Source organism: Eulemur rufifrons, chromosome 2 (genome assembly GCF_041146395.1).
Source record: "Eulemur rufifrons isolate Redbay chromosome 2, OSU_ERuf_1, whole genome shotgun sequence".
Taxonomy (NCBI): Eukaryota; Metazoa; Chordata; class Mammalia; order Primates; family Lemuridae; genus Eulemur; species Eulemur rufifrons.
Window position 1 is genome coordinate 78,960,496 of NC_090984.1, and position 14,764 is coordinate 78,975,259.

The window sequence follows — 14,764 nt, forward strand, 5'->3', positions numbered from 1 at the left end:
TTTGTGTATTTGTTTAAGTTCAAAGGGAGATTGGCAATAGACAGGGATGTAAACTAGGGTGGAATTTCCTAGAGAAACTACAAATAAGATAGTTACGTTAGGATAGATAGAATTGATAGAGAAATGCTACCAAGAGAGTTGGACTCTATTACTTAAATAATTCTTGAAAGTTCCTATTCATAAAATGTTTCTTGTTGAGAGAAAATGAGCAAGACTAGGGCCTGTGGTCAAAGAGAAGGCTAAGAAACTCACTAACATCTACCTGTTTGTGTTTCCCTTTTGTCTATGTGATATTACTTTCAGAATTGCATTTTCTTTTACTTTCTTATCACGATTGCTGCTGAAAATGTGTATATATGCATATGAGTTTCTAGAATGATAGCCTGGTGGGGCAGTGGAAAGAAAAATGTCACTGTATTTTGTTCAAAATAAGCATATTCATATATTTAATCAAACTATTGTATTACTGTAAAAATGCAAAACATAATGCAAAATATTTTTTATATTTACAAAGATTACTGGTGAAATTCCATTATAATAGGAAGGAAGTCGGAAGAACAAATTCTAGTTGTGATAGATATCAATATTGTATCAATATCATAAAAAATAATGGATGGCAGACAAGGAAAAGAGAGGTATGTTTAAAGAACACTGAGGAAGAAAAAAGAAATGAAGTAAAATATCATGAGGCCTAAAAAATAATTTCTCTATGAGGAGTAAACTAGGCCACTTGTATTAAGAGCAGAGCATAGGAAGCTAGCTTGGGAAACCTCAGGTTATATAAACATATATATTGGAGAAAAGTTTAAAAATATTATCTGGACAAGTTTAATAAAGTTGAGTAGGTTAAATAAAGGTTATATAAACTTTGCTGAATCTTAAAACTCCAAGATCAAGCTGAATTTCTGAATATAGTAAGAGACCCAGAAGATGAACGCCAAGTAACAGTGACTTACAAAATGAGAAGAGCTCATGGAAGATCAGATACTCATACAAAATTCCTTTTAGTATAGCTATTCTTTGAAAAATAAACACAATTAAAATTGTTATTCAAATTTCTCAGACAAGAGTTGGAAGTTTATCAATTGTAAACAATAAATGGACACTAATTATCCGCTACTTACCATTACCAATTAAATATGTGTATTATATCATTTATATTATTTTGATTAGTAAGTTGACTTTATATTATTTCAAGGTATTTAAAATTTAACAAAGGGTTTGATACCTTCATTCATAACCTTGGTCTTCCTTGACTTATTTTCCCCATATAATGTTAAGTTGTTCAACTATAAGTCCTTCTGTCATGGGAAATTTCAGGAACTTCACCTTCCTAGTAGAAAACAGTCTATTGTTTACTAAATACTTGTCAGTAAATATAGTGGAATAGAAACGCAAATGAAGGTAGTAAATGAAAAATACTATCTCTGGAATAAGCTGATTTTTATTACTCTTTCATTCCCTCACTTGAGTCAAAAGTCTTAATTTTCTTGATCAAATTTAAAATACAACATGTTGAAATATGATTTAAGTATAAATTGAAGAACCAAAAGCGCCAAAATTCTACTGTTATTGCAACAAGTAAAAAAAAAAACAAAAGGAAAAGCTATAATGTAGTTCACTGTTTTACACTATAATGATAACAAAGGTAATTTAGGTAATAAAAGTTGTCTTCAGTATAAAAAAAAAAACCCTTTTTTTTGCTCAGTGAGATCATAAGCATCAGTAAAACACCAGTACTTATAGGTACTGGTTTATTGTTTTTCTAATTAAGGTCAGATGTTTAGAAAAGTTTTGCAAAACTATAGATTCATCGTTTATAGCCCAACTAGGAACAAAGTTACTTGATTTTAAATAGGGTACAACATCCAAAAAAGAAAAGATACTTTTTACACTATAATTGGAGTCTAGAAAACCATTTTTTCTTGCTATTCCACTCTGTAATCTATTGAGAGAGATATATACAATGAGGTAAACATATTCTCATAAGAATGATTGGGTAAAACTAAATCCATCATTATTTAAATATTTAAATATTGGCTGAGAAAGAAGCTGAGTGTGTAGGAAATAAAAGAAGCCACATCTGCCCTCTTCTGCCAGCTTTGAAAACACAAAGAAATACACTCCCCACACACATACACTCCCTCTCTCTCTCCCTCTCTTTCTCTGGAGTATCTGTGTGGGTATCAAATCTCTCTTAAATTTTGAATCACCCTGACAAATATTTAAATTGATTAAGAGATAGCATAGAAAGGCACCCATACTTAACAGATTATGACATGTGAGATCATCTACTCTATCTGTACACATTTCTAGGTGGTTGGGTTTCTTAAGAATAATGGCCTTTATCAAAATGTCCCAAAACAATACATGTTGGCATGGATGTGGAGAGACAGGAACACTCATATACTGCTGGTAGGACTGCAAACTAGTGCAACCCCTGTGGAAAGTAATAAGGAGATACCTTAAACAGATACAAGTAGACCTACCATTCGATCCAGCAATCCCATTATTGGGCACCTACCCAAAGGAAAAAAAGACATTCTGTAAAAAAGGCATCTGCACTAGAATGTTTATAGCAGTACAATTCACAATCGCAAAGATGTGGAAATAACCCAAATGCCCATCAATACATGAGTGGATTAGTAAAATGTGGTATATGTATACCATGGAGTATTACTCAGCTATAAGAAATAGCGGTGATATAGAATCTCTTCTGTTCTCCTGGAAAGAGTTGGAACCCATTCTACTAAGTGAAGTATCCCAAGAATGGAAAAATAAGCACCACATGTACTCACCAGCAAATTGGTTTCCCTGATCATCACCTAAATGCACACTTGGAAATAACACCAATTGGATGTTGGGCAGATGTGGGGGGTGGGGGGAGGTGATGGGTGCATACCTACATAATGAGTGTGATGCACACTGTCTAGGGAATGGACACGCTTGAAGCTCTGACTCGGGGGGGGTTGGGGGGGCATGGGCAATATACATAACCTAAACTTTTGTACCCCCATTATAAGCTGAAATTAAAAAAAAGTTCATACCAATTAAAAAAAAGAATAATGTATGTTCATTACATATAACAGAATAGGATTTAATTGGGGTGAAGTTTGAAGTGAAACACCTGGATTGAAATCCTAGCATTGCACTTTGATAGCTGTACAAATTTTACAGGTCATTTATCCTTTACAACTTTTAGTGATTTATTCTGAAAATAACTGCAATTATATGTATGAAAATAGCAAAAATATTATAGCTAAAATGTTATACTAGTATTAATGGTTGCCATTTATTTGATACTTATTGTATGCCAGGCATATTTAATTCTAACAACACTGTGAGTTAGACATAATTATATCTATTTAATACACAAGAAAGCTGAAGGGTAAAAAGCCTGACTTCAAAGCACATTAACACTTTAATGATAATAATGCCTTATTTGCCTAGGTTCCAGACAGTTGTGAGTGTATAATAAAAAAAAATTGTGTGCAGGATCTTTGCAAATTAAATTGCTAGCTGTAAATTGTTAGCTATTATAGTATGGCCTTTATCTGTAAGTCTTTCAAGTGAGAAGGTGTTGTTCTAACATCTAAATTCATGAGAAATAGTATAGAATGATTACAGAGTTTTAGAATTAGAAAAAAATGAAAGATTTCAAAATCATCCAGGCCTCTAATTCATAAGTTCAAAAATAAGATGCAAGGCAGTTAAGCGAATTGCCAGAGACCATGCGTGAGGTTGCAGTAGGTCTGAGAAGAGAACAGAATTGCTTAGACTCCCAATCCCATGGTTTTTAGTATCCCAAAGGATGCTACACTTTGAATATTTGACTTTTCATAGATAACCTTCTTCAAGTATCAACCTATGAAAGAAAATAATAATATCCTTTCATTCTGATTACTAAATTAAGCATAGTTTGGTTCTAAAATGGAGAATACTACACATTATTTCAGTGAAAGATCTAAAGAAAATAGGTTAGCTTTTCAAAGCATTTTAAGTGAGAACAAAGTACCACATCATGAGCCCATGATATAGACAGAACACAAAATACTCAAGCTTCAAATATCAGTCTAGGGGAAGAGGTAGTAGAAATATATGTAGTCTGGAAGTCAATTCCTCTATATCATGACAAATATATTGCCTATTTTGTGCTGACAAATCAGGAACAAGATGCAAAAAAAATTCAAGCTAGTTATGCAGCCAGATTAGGAATATAGGATATAAGCAAAGATTTAAAAAGGAATGGACTATGACGTGAAAATGTGGATAAGAAACCCAACTGAGTGAAAAAGCATAAAACCAAGAATAGAAGAAAATTTTATATAAGTGCTCTATGACATAGGATTTCTTTCTTTTTTTTTTTTTTTTTTTGAGACAGAGTCTCACTCTGTTGCCCAGGCTAGAGTGAGTGCCGTGGCGTTAGCCTAGCTCACAGCAACCTCAAACTCCTGAGCTCAAGCGATCCTCCTGTCTCAGCCTCCCGAGTAGCTGGGACTACAGGCATGCACCACCATGCCCGGCTAATTTTTTCTATATATATATTTTTAGCTGTCCATATAATTTCTTTCTATTTTTAGTAGAGATGGGGTCTCGCTCTTGCTCAGGCTGGTCTCGAACTCCTGAGCTCAAACGATCCGCCCACCTCGGCCTCCCAGAGTGCTAGGATTACAGGCGTGAGCCACCGCGCCCGGCCAGGATTTCTTAAAAAGAAATTGAGTTCTATAAAATGCGTTCATAGATGAGTAGTAAAATAACAAAACAGGATGAAAAGAGAAGTGGAACCCTATGGAAACCATTTCAGGACTGAAACAACCAAGAAGAAAATAAATTAGAAACAGAAGAGAACAAAATATATGTGGCTAAAAGGTGAGTTACCAACTCACCAAGGCTGGAAAGACTTGATGTAACCAGGGCAGATGTACATAGAACAAGAAAGAGGCTTTACAAATAAGAAAGGAACTAATAAATGGGGAACTCAAAAATTCAATGCAAAAATAAAGTATACCTGAAGTAGTTATCTGAACAAATGAAATTGAAGACTACACAAAATAAAACATATTTTTCTTAAAAATAACCCACATTATTCCAAGAAAAACAAAAGATGTAGAATACTCAACACTGGCACCTATTCTGGTTCAAGAATAAAGATACAGTTCTTCAGCAATACACAGAGACAGAATAAATTGACCAGGAGAAGTGCTGGCAACAGCAGTGGTGGTAAACACATTCTAGACATTTTCATAGCAAAAATCAATGGAGTATATATATGTTCATTTATGCATGTATGTGTGTATACATATATATATATAGAGAGAGAGAGAGAGAGAGCATTGCTAAATTATATTAAATAAAAGCAAGAATTAAAGATTCTCAAATCTGTATTTTTAAAGCAAGATATATTGTACCTATTTCCATTTGTGGAGTAGGAACAATTGGATTGAAGACACTGGAAAAGGAGAAGCTGAGTAGAAAGGACTGTTGGGTAGTAAATTGATGAAATGCAAGTATTAGACTAACACTATCGCTTGAGACCAGCTTGAGCAAGAGTGAGACCCCATCTCCACAAAAAATAGAAAAATTAGCCAGGCATGGTGGTGCGCACCTGTAGTCCCAGCTACTTGGGAGGCTGAGGCAGAAGGATCACCTTACCCAGTAGTTTGAGGCTGCAGTGAGCTATGATCATGCCACTGCACTCCAGCCTGGGCAACAAAGAGAGACTCTGTCTCAAAAAAAAAAAAATAATAATAATAATTATAATTATAAAGCAGAATGTAAATTTCATAAACTTTCATAATGCAAAAGTGATGATAAAGCTTATAAAAATAGAAAAGTTAATAAAAAGAGTTTCAATAAAGATTAAAATGGTTTAAATTCATGAGTATGGTCTGAAGTTTTTACGTATTGTTAAAAATACATAATGGTTTCAATCTTTTTAATTTTTTTCATAATTTCTCTTTTAAAACTTATTTTTGAGGAGATAATATCTGTTGTGAAGAAATAATCTTTAGAAATCAAGCAATTCTATAACTTATTTTTCACATTAAAAGTTTTAAAATGTTTTAAAATTTTAATTTAACATATTTGATATAGTTTATTTAATATACCTTTTATGAGATGAATATATGCGTTTTTGTGTTAGCTTGTCTTAACAGCTTTATTGATGTATAATTGACAAAAAAAACCCTCTAAATATACTTAAGTAATTTGGTAATTATTGACATATCTTTTGACAAGCCTGTGAAGTGAGTACCACAAAGTAGAGAACATGTCCATCACCCCAAAGTTTCTCAATGCTCCTTGATTAATTCATTCCTCCCAATTTTCTTTCTTCTCCACCTTGTCCCCAGATAAGAAATAATATGCTCTTTGTCACTATAGATTAATTTGTGTTTTCTAGATTAATGTAAATGAAATCAAGCAGTATGTAGTCTTTTTTTTGTTTCAGTCTGGCTTCTTTCACTAAGAAAAACTATTTTGAGATGCATATATGCTGTTTTGTGCATCTGTAATTTATTTCTTGAATGGACATACTACAGTTTGTTTCATTTTCTTACTGGTGGATCTGTATTCTGTTCCATTAATCTATGAGTCTATCTCTATCCGAATACCACATTCTATCTTTATAACAAGCCTTTAGATCATGTAGTGTTAGTCATTCAACTTTTTGTTCCTTTTCAAAGTTGTTGTGACTATAGCAGTTTGTTTATATTTCCATATAAATTTTTCCTTATAATTTTTTTATCCCTCCAAAAAGCACAAAACCAAAAAACTACTAGAATTTCAAATGAGTTTGTTTTGTATCTATAGATACAGTTGAGAAGAATTGAAATCTTAACAATATTGAATATCACAATCAATGAACACCATGTATCTCTTCACTTCTAATAGAATTACAATTAGTTTTTGTATGATATTTTATCCTGCAAGCTTGCTAAACTCATTTATTAGTTCGAGTATCTTTTGTAGATTCCATCAGATCCTTTAAATATATAATCACATCATCTGTGAAAAGGCAGTTTGATTTCATTCTTTCCAATATAAATATCATTTACTTCTTTCCCTTGCCTTATTGTACTAGCTGGAACCTCCAACAGGTTAATGAGTAGAAATGGTAATGGAAGACATTCTTGTCCCTAATTTAGGGGAAAATTATTCAGTTTTTACCATAGATTATGATGTTAACTCTAGGTTTTTGGTATCCAGTTTTATCAGGTTTAGCAAGTTGTTTCTATTTCTAGTTTTCAAAGAGTTTTTTTGGTGGGGGAATAGTTGTTGGATTTCAACAAATGCTTTTTCTACAATTATTGAAAGAAGCATATAGTTTTTCTTCTTTAGTTTATTTATTTATTTATTTATTTTGAGACACAGTCTCACTCTGTTGCCCAGGCTAGAGTGCTGTGGCATCAGCCTATTCACAGCAACCTCAAACTCCTGGGCTCAAGCGATCCTCCTGCCTTAGCCTCCAAAGTAGCTGGGACTACAGGCATGCGCCACCACGCCCGGCTAATTTTTTCTATATATATTTTTAGTTGTCCAGCGAATTTCTTTCTATTTTTAGTAGAGATGGGGTCTCACTCTTGCTCAGGCTGGTCTTGAACTCCTGAGCTCAAAGGATCCGCCTGCCTCGGCCTCCCAGAGTGCTAGGATTACAGGCGTGAGCCAATGCGCCCGGCTTCTTTAGTTTATTAACATGATGAGTTACATTGATTGATTTTTGAGTGTTAAACCAATTTTGCATTCTCAGGATAAACAACACATCATCATAATATGTTATTGTTTTTATATATTGCTGGATTCATTTACTAAAATTTTGTTTAGCAATTTCATGTCCACGTTCATGAAGGATATTGGTCTATAGTTTTTTTTCTTTTTTTATGATACAGTTATTGTCTGTTTTTTTATGTCTGTGTAATCTTGCCATTGTAGAATGAGTTGGGAAGTATTTCTATAATTAAGTTTTCTGAAAGAACTACGTATAACATGATTTAACTTTGATTAAAAATTGTACACATATGTATGCATACTTATCTAGTTTTTCTCTCTCTATATATATACATTGATACCAATCTAATGCTACTGATACTAACTGCTGAGTTGTAGGAATTAGGGTGATTTGTTAATATTTTTCTTCATATATTTATATGCTTGTATGCTTTGTATTATATTGATTGTATGTTTTATAAACTACATGTAGTATTTTAAAAACTATATAAATCTATACATTGAAAATAAAAAACTAAAAAATATAATATTCTGTAATAATGAATGGATGCTGTCAGCACTTTAAGCTGATTGCCAGAAGACCATGCTTTTCAATATGTTTTCTGAGAACCACTGATTTATCTAGAGTCATGTAAGTGGTCATCATTACATGTGGTTGTTTCTGGGAAATAACAATAAGTCCAACTATTTCACCTCTGTTTACCAATTTGAATGTGAGATTAGTAACTATTTTCAAAAATTACTTTATTAATGATTATATTCTTAAAGGTTGAATATACATTGCAAGGAATATCATGGTCTATAAATCTCAGGAATCTTTCAGCTATCAAGATGCAATTCATTTCATCTCATGTTATTTGCAGAATGTTTAAGCATGAATGCTTTTAATAGCTAAATTTGAAATGATGTCCAATCTCCATTTCACAAAAAGACAGAATGGTAGTGTAAAAGTGGTTCATTCACAACATATAATAAAAAAAAAGTGATGTAAATGCTTAAAAATATAGAACATTATTAATAACATAAAGAGTTAACAGAACTCCAGTTTGAATATAAAATGTGAATTTGTGATCATCCACATATTCTAACATATCAGAGAATTTAAATAATATAAATCAAGTGTAGAATAAGAAATGGAAAATGGCTTTAATTCTCTATTGTTAGGGATGCTGATGACATTGTCTAACATTTAGTTCTTTCTCAGAAATGATTTTCTTGGAGTATTACCTAATGAGGAAATGGGAATGAATTTTAATTTTCTATTATTTTTTATGCTAGAAGACTTCCATTTAAAATTTGCTAATTTGTTTTTCTTTTCTTTAAATGGCAAGATGCAAACTTGTCCTTAAACAGAGTTCCTGTGTCAGAAAATAACCACTTGGTGTCTCATTTTAGCTATGTAGATATAAAAGAGGAAAGTATGCATTATTCTGGGAGAAAAGTACAACAGAATGTTATTTGGCCTGGAACAGGCTGGAGACTTAGATAAGATTTCTGGGGAGTAATATAGTCAATGTTCTTTCTCAATACAACTATTTGCCTCTACAAATTTATGTATATACCAAGAAAATGTAAGGAAAGGCTATTTCGTTTTAAAAATTTCAAGTTCAGGGTAACTGATGATCTATGGCAACATCTACTGAAGAAACACTGAGGACTTCCTATGGAATTTGTATTATGTGGGAGTGAAAATCTGATCTTGGGATTTAATACCCACTCCTGGGTCAAGACTGTTAGGGAAAGAATGGACTAATGCACAGAGATGCCTGATGATGAAGAAAATATATATATATATATATATATATATATATAAAATAAATAGAGTTATAAATATCTAATACAAATGCTTTGGGAAAAAATCCAAACATCTAGTCATAATTATTACTATCCTACAATTTTTCATGTCAATTTTTCTTAATTAATGGAAAGTGGAGATTTTATGTTGGGTTTCTACCATGTTATGATGTGTTTGCTGTAAGGTTTGATGAGTCTAGTGAGTGAAGGTAACAGGAATGTGTCTGGTAGTTTGAAAATGCTCACCATACACATACTCATAAATATAAAGGCTATTTTAGTCCACATTAAGATTACAAAACACACCATCTAGGGGATGGACACGCTTAAAGCTCTGACTTGGGAGGTGGGGAGGCAAGGGCAATATACATAACCTAAACTTTTGTACCCCCATAATATGCTGAAATAAAAAAAAAAGATTACAAAGTATTTAGTTAGTTGTGAAAGAAACATAGATCATCACCTTACCACTGTGAGAAGGAAAAAAACTTTGTATAGCCTGTTGAGAATATTACTATCATGATTATATAAGATCTATTTCTTTTCTTCTAAAATTAGAAAATGAAAGAACATAGGTAAGGAAATGGAATACGGTAAAAAAATCACTGATACTTTTCAATGATCTCCATATCATTCCTTCTGCTCCCTAATTATCTTTGTTGATTGGGTATGATCTTTTACTGATACCAATATGTATCAGATTATTTTGCTGATCATATAAATGATGCTTATCTTAATGCCATGGGATGTTTTCCTTGCTAGAATTATATTAAGCTGGAATGAATAAAATTCTAAAAGTATTCAATTTATTCATTTCCACTTAAGATCTAAGAAAATAAAAGAGGCACAGAGTGGATTGTAACCTGATCAAAATTATTTTGGAAAGCATGTAATTTCAAAAAAGTATTTACGTGATTTAAGACCTTTATTTGTGTCTACAATTCAAACTTTTAGTTTACTGAGCATCACATGATGAATAGTAGACAACCATTGTATAATCATGCTTTTGAATTGCATAATGGAGCGATATGTACTAAGGTCTCATTCTATAAATAAATTATGTAGGTCAAGGGACTTATGTTTTAGAAATGCGTATATTAGAAGAACAAAACAATTCAGAAGTCCTCTGGATAAATATGTAGAAGGACAAAGGGATATCAGAAAAACAAAAACATTAAGTGTGAATAAGACTTTCAAAGCTAAAGGTGGATCAAAAGATCCCTAATAGGTAGTGATGGAAGAACTGCCCAATGCCTAATTGTTATTGTTCAATTTGGCTCATACAAGCAGCTAAATAATGTATTTGGCATGTGGAAGTAAGTCTTTGAAACTACATATTCCCTGGACTACCTTGCTAAACAAACTCCAATTCTAGAACTCATATCCCTTGGGTTCTACAGTTAAGAAGTATGCCTTATTTTACAATTCTGCCCAGCAAAGCCATTTTACACAGACTTAAATATTTAAATCCTTTACAGAATTTGGCAGCTTCAATAAAAAATGACACTGGACCAGAAATTCTGGCTCAGTTCTTTTTGTCACTAATAAGGTGTATGTATTAGTTAAGTCACTTAACCTTTAAGCTATAATGCCATTAAACTATCTGTTCTGGAAGTACAGATAAAATAAGATAATGTGCTTAGAGGAGTTTTTAAAATTGAAAATACTCCATAAAGATCATTCTATGAGATCTCACAATCCCTTCAATAAAGTATCTTGATTATTTTTGCAGTAATATTTGTTATTTAAAAATATCTAAGATCCTTATTAAAAATTCATTCAAATATTTCTCCCTGTGCAAGTATTAGCTGTTTAATGATTAAATCTTATTCAGCAATTAAGCTATTATCCATTTCTTTCTATTTTTAACCTAATAAAATGAAAGTGCAAGAAAATATTCCCATTATCTCACTCATAAATAAAACAATGCATATTTGCTCCTAGTGAATATCACCAGGTTATCATTGTTTAATCAGATAACATAATTTAATGTAGCACTCATTTCATAAAGAAAATTGTATAGTATGGAACTCCATAGTCCTGCAATCCTATAGATTAGTTTATATTTTCTACATAAATCAAGTTGGTACTACAAAAGTTTTTTTGCTTATATATAAAATTATTCTATTTTCTGGCATTGGAGCAATAATACACTATGGAAATGTTCAAATAAAATGAAACATTAGCCATTTTAATATGCTACAGTTTCTTTTAATTTAATTATAATGAAAAACAAAGGCCATAAATCAGCTGATTTCAATTTAACCACTTTTCACATATGTGCCTTATGATCAGATTACCTGAACCTTTTCTACTTTGATAATTATGAAATCCTAACATGTAGAGGGCATCTCTGACCTCTACGTACCAACTGTTAACATCCAATCAATATCCACTTTTCTCTAACCAAACACATTTTAAGTTCTATGAGCAACACAAAGTTAAAGGAGAAAAGAAAGCAGACCTGTGACAACTAGGACTTGTGAATTATTTTGTTATGGTCAATGTGATACAACGAGTGGACACTGTACAACATTAAACAGTGATTCTATCTTTTTTTGGTGAGGCAGTACATTTAATTTCCTATATTGGACATACTTACTGAATCTGATTAGGTGTGGGTAAGAATTTTGAACTCTTAGACTCTCAGAGAAAGAGGACAGCAATAGTAAGAGACAGTCCACACTTTAGTTAAGCCGAAAGGAGCATTCTGTGACTTGATTCCCACATACCGCTCCTGCCACATCTGTGCCTTTTCTGTCTTTTCACTCTAGCAATACTGAGTCTCTCTCTGTCACCCATATACAACATGCTATTTCTAGCCCTCTGAGCCTTCATGAATGCTGGTTTTTCAACCCTTTACACTTCTCTCAATCAATTAAGCCCTGGTTCATCATTCAAAAATCAGCTTACACATCGCCTTAAGGAAGATTTCTGATTATTCCTTCTAATAGGCAAGATTGAATCTTCCTCCATTAATGTTCTTATAATATCAAGCCCTATGGCATCTGTCCCCTTACTGACCAGCATGTAAATGATCCAGGGCTTGTTTTGACTTCTTGGCCAGATGGAAAGTTTTAAAAGATAGAAATTAGTTCTTAATATTTGTATCTTTAGCACTTAGTCCAATTGATGGCATACAAATTCTCCATATATGCTTTTTGAAGAAATAGCTTAGCTGTAATAAGATAAGCTTTTTGAGATCTTCTTAGGAAGTGATTTCAATTAGATCTGAAAAAACAGTATGAATTTCTAGTTCATTAAAGTTGGATGTAGACACTCTGAGGTAAAATTTTGAGGGACTTAGCTGATTAAAATAAGGGTTGAATTTGTTTTTCTGACATATTCCAATAAGTAACTCAGTTTTTTCTGTAAGTCTGTATATTATGAAACTGATTACCTCAATTCATAACTATATTTATATAACCCAGTTTTGTCTCCTTTAAGTTTTTATGATCATTCAATATAAAGAGTTGCATAGAAATGTCTTCTTTCAACTCACTCAGTGCTTTGAATGTGTAACTTTCTTTTGTTAACTGACTAAATATTGTGTTAATTAAACTTGGTGCTTCATTATAATTATATAAATATAAGTGATGAACATATGAATATGAATTAATTTAAACAGATGTATTTTCTATTAAGATCCATTTACACTGAGAGAGCAGTTTTATTTCATTAATTTATAATTCACATTCTCCTTGTGTACAGAGAGTATTTGAGGTTGAGGATTAGAAATTTACCTAATAGATAATTTTTTAGCATCACAGGGAAAAGGGGAATTTGGAGCTAGGCAAAGATAATCAAAAGGGAGGTGGAAGAATTCCAAACAAACATATAAACAAACAAACAAAAATTTACTCTACTGTGGAATTGGAGATCAGGGGGAAAAATTTACTTCCCACATAGCATGAAGATAAAACCATGACCTTGGAATAACATTGCTCCTGCTATGATTCATGAACATTACATATATCTGTGCTCTACCTTAAGGATGTACATAACATTCACCACATTATTTCCTTTCTATGAAAATACATGTTCTGAAATTTAAATAACTGCTTTATAAATGAACTTTTAGAAGATAACATAATGAATGTGTGTTCTATTCATATGTTGTTGAGAAGGAGTAACAAGTTCAGTTAAGTGGTTCTATTGAACCTATTATATGAATTCTGATCCATTAAATGTTTCATCAAAACAGGTTTCAAAGCAGTGCATTGGGAGTTCTATAAATTTTTCCCAATTTCTACTAATTATATATGTAGAATCTATTAGTTTCACACTCTAACATATTTTTAAAAATTTGTTTAGTGTCATGTTGATAACTATTGACAGTTTAAAAATGCATATTTATAATAGGTTTCCTGATACATACAGATTATGTTTTTTACAGTTTATTTCTAATACTGTGTAACAGTTAGAACAATCTACATTAAGAGATCTAAAGAAGAGTAAATAACATTAGCATGTAGTTAGTCATGAAATCCATTAAGAAAAACAGGAAAAAGTCAAACAGATAATTATAACATTTACTAGTTTTAATTATGACAATTTCACCTAGGATAAATTATAATTTGATGATTTTATTGATGGGATATATTTTGTAGATAATTTAAAAGTAGAAACAATAAAATTATATACAATTTTTTTTAGTTTCTCTCTGCTATTTTTCTCAATTTCAGTCTTCACCAGTAAAGAAGAAATAATGATGTCAAGGTGTCCAGTTGAATATATGCTATTTTCATCAGCACTTTCCTGAAGTATGTTGTTATCATTAGATTTTTAGGCAAATGAATTTTTTACGTTAAGATTTTGATGTTTTCTTCAACCTCCATGTATAAGTTGACTGTGTTAGTTAATAGCACATGATGATAAAATCAGATAAAAAAATGCAAAAATGGAGTAGTGGATAACCAAAGATTAGTATAAAGGGTGGAGGGTCATTCAAATGTCTCCTGAAAATCTCTTATGTGTAAACTTAATATAGTTGTCTGTGAGAACAAGGAACTCATAAAATGACTTCTTATTAAAATAGTCAATTGAATCAACACTCATGATGCAAACGGTAAATCAGTTCAAACACACACTTTAGGGCCTGAATTCTCAGAGTGGACATTTTCTATTCTTTTATGACATCATTTAATCATTTTATATATTGTTTTCAAATACCAGTTTAGTGTCAACCACTGAACTGTCTACAGCAGAAAGTACAAAGATGAATCAATCACAGCTTTAGCTTTAA

At 31.9% G+C, this 14,764-nt stretch overlaps 1 protein-coding gene across 2 annotated transcripts in view; it reads right to left on the reverse strand.

Moving 5' to 3' along the window:
* Positions 1–14,764, reverse strand: part of MDGA2 (MAM domain containing glycosylphosphatidylinositol anchor 2) — a 767,088-nt gene that overhangs the window by 135,263 nt on the left and 617,061 nt on the right. The window lies entirely within an intron of this gene.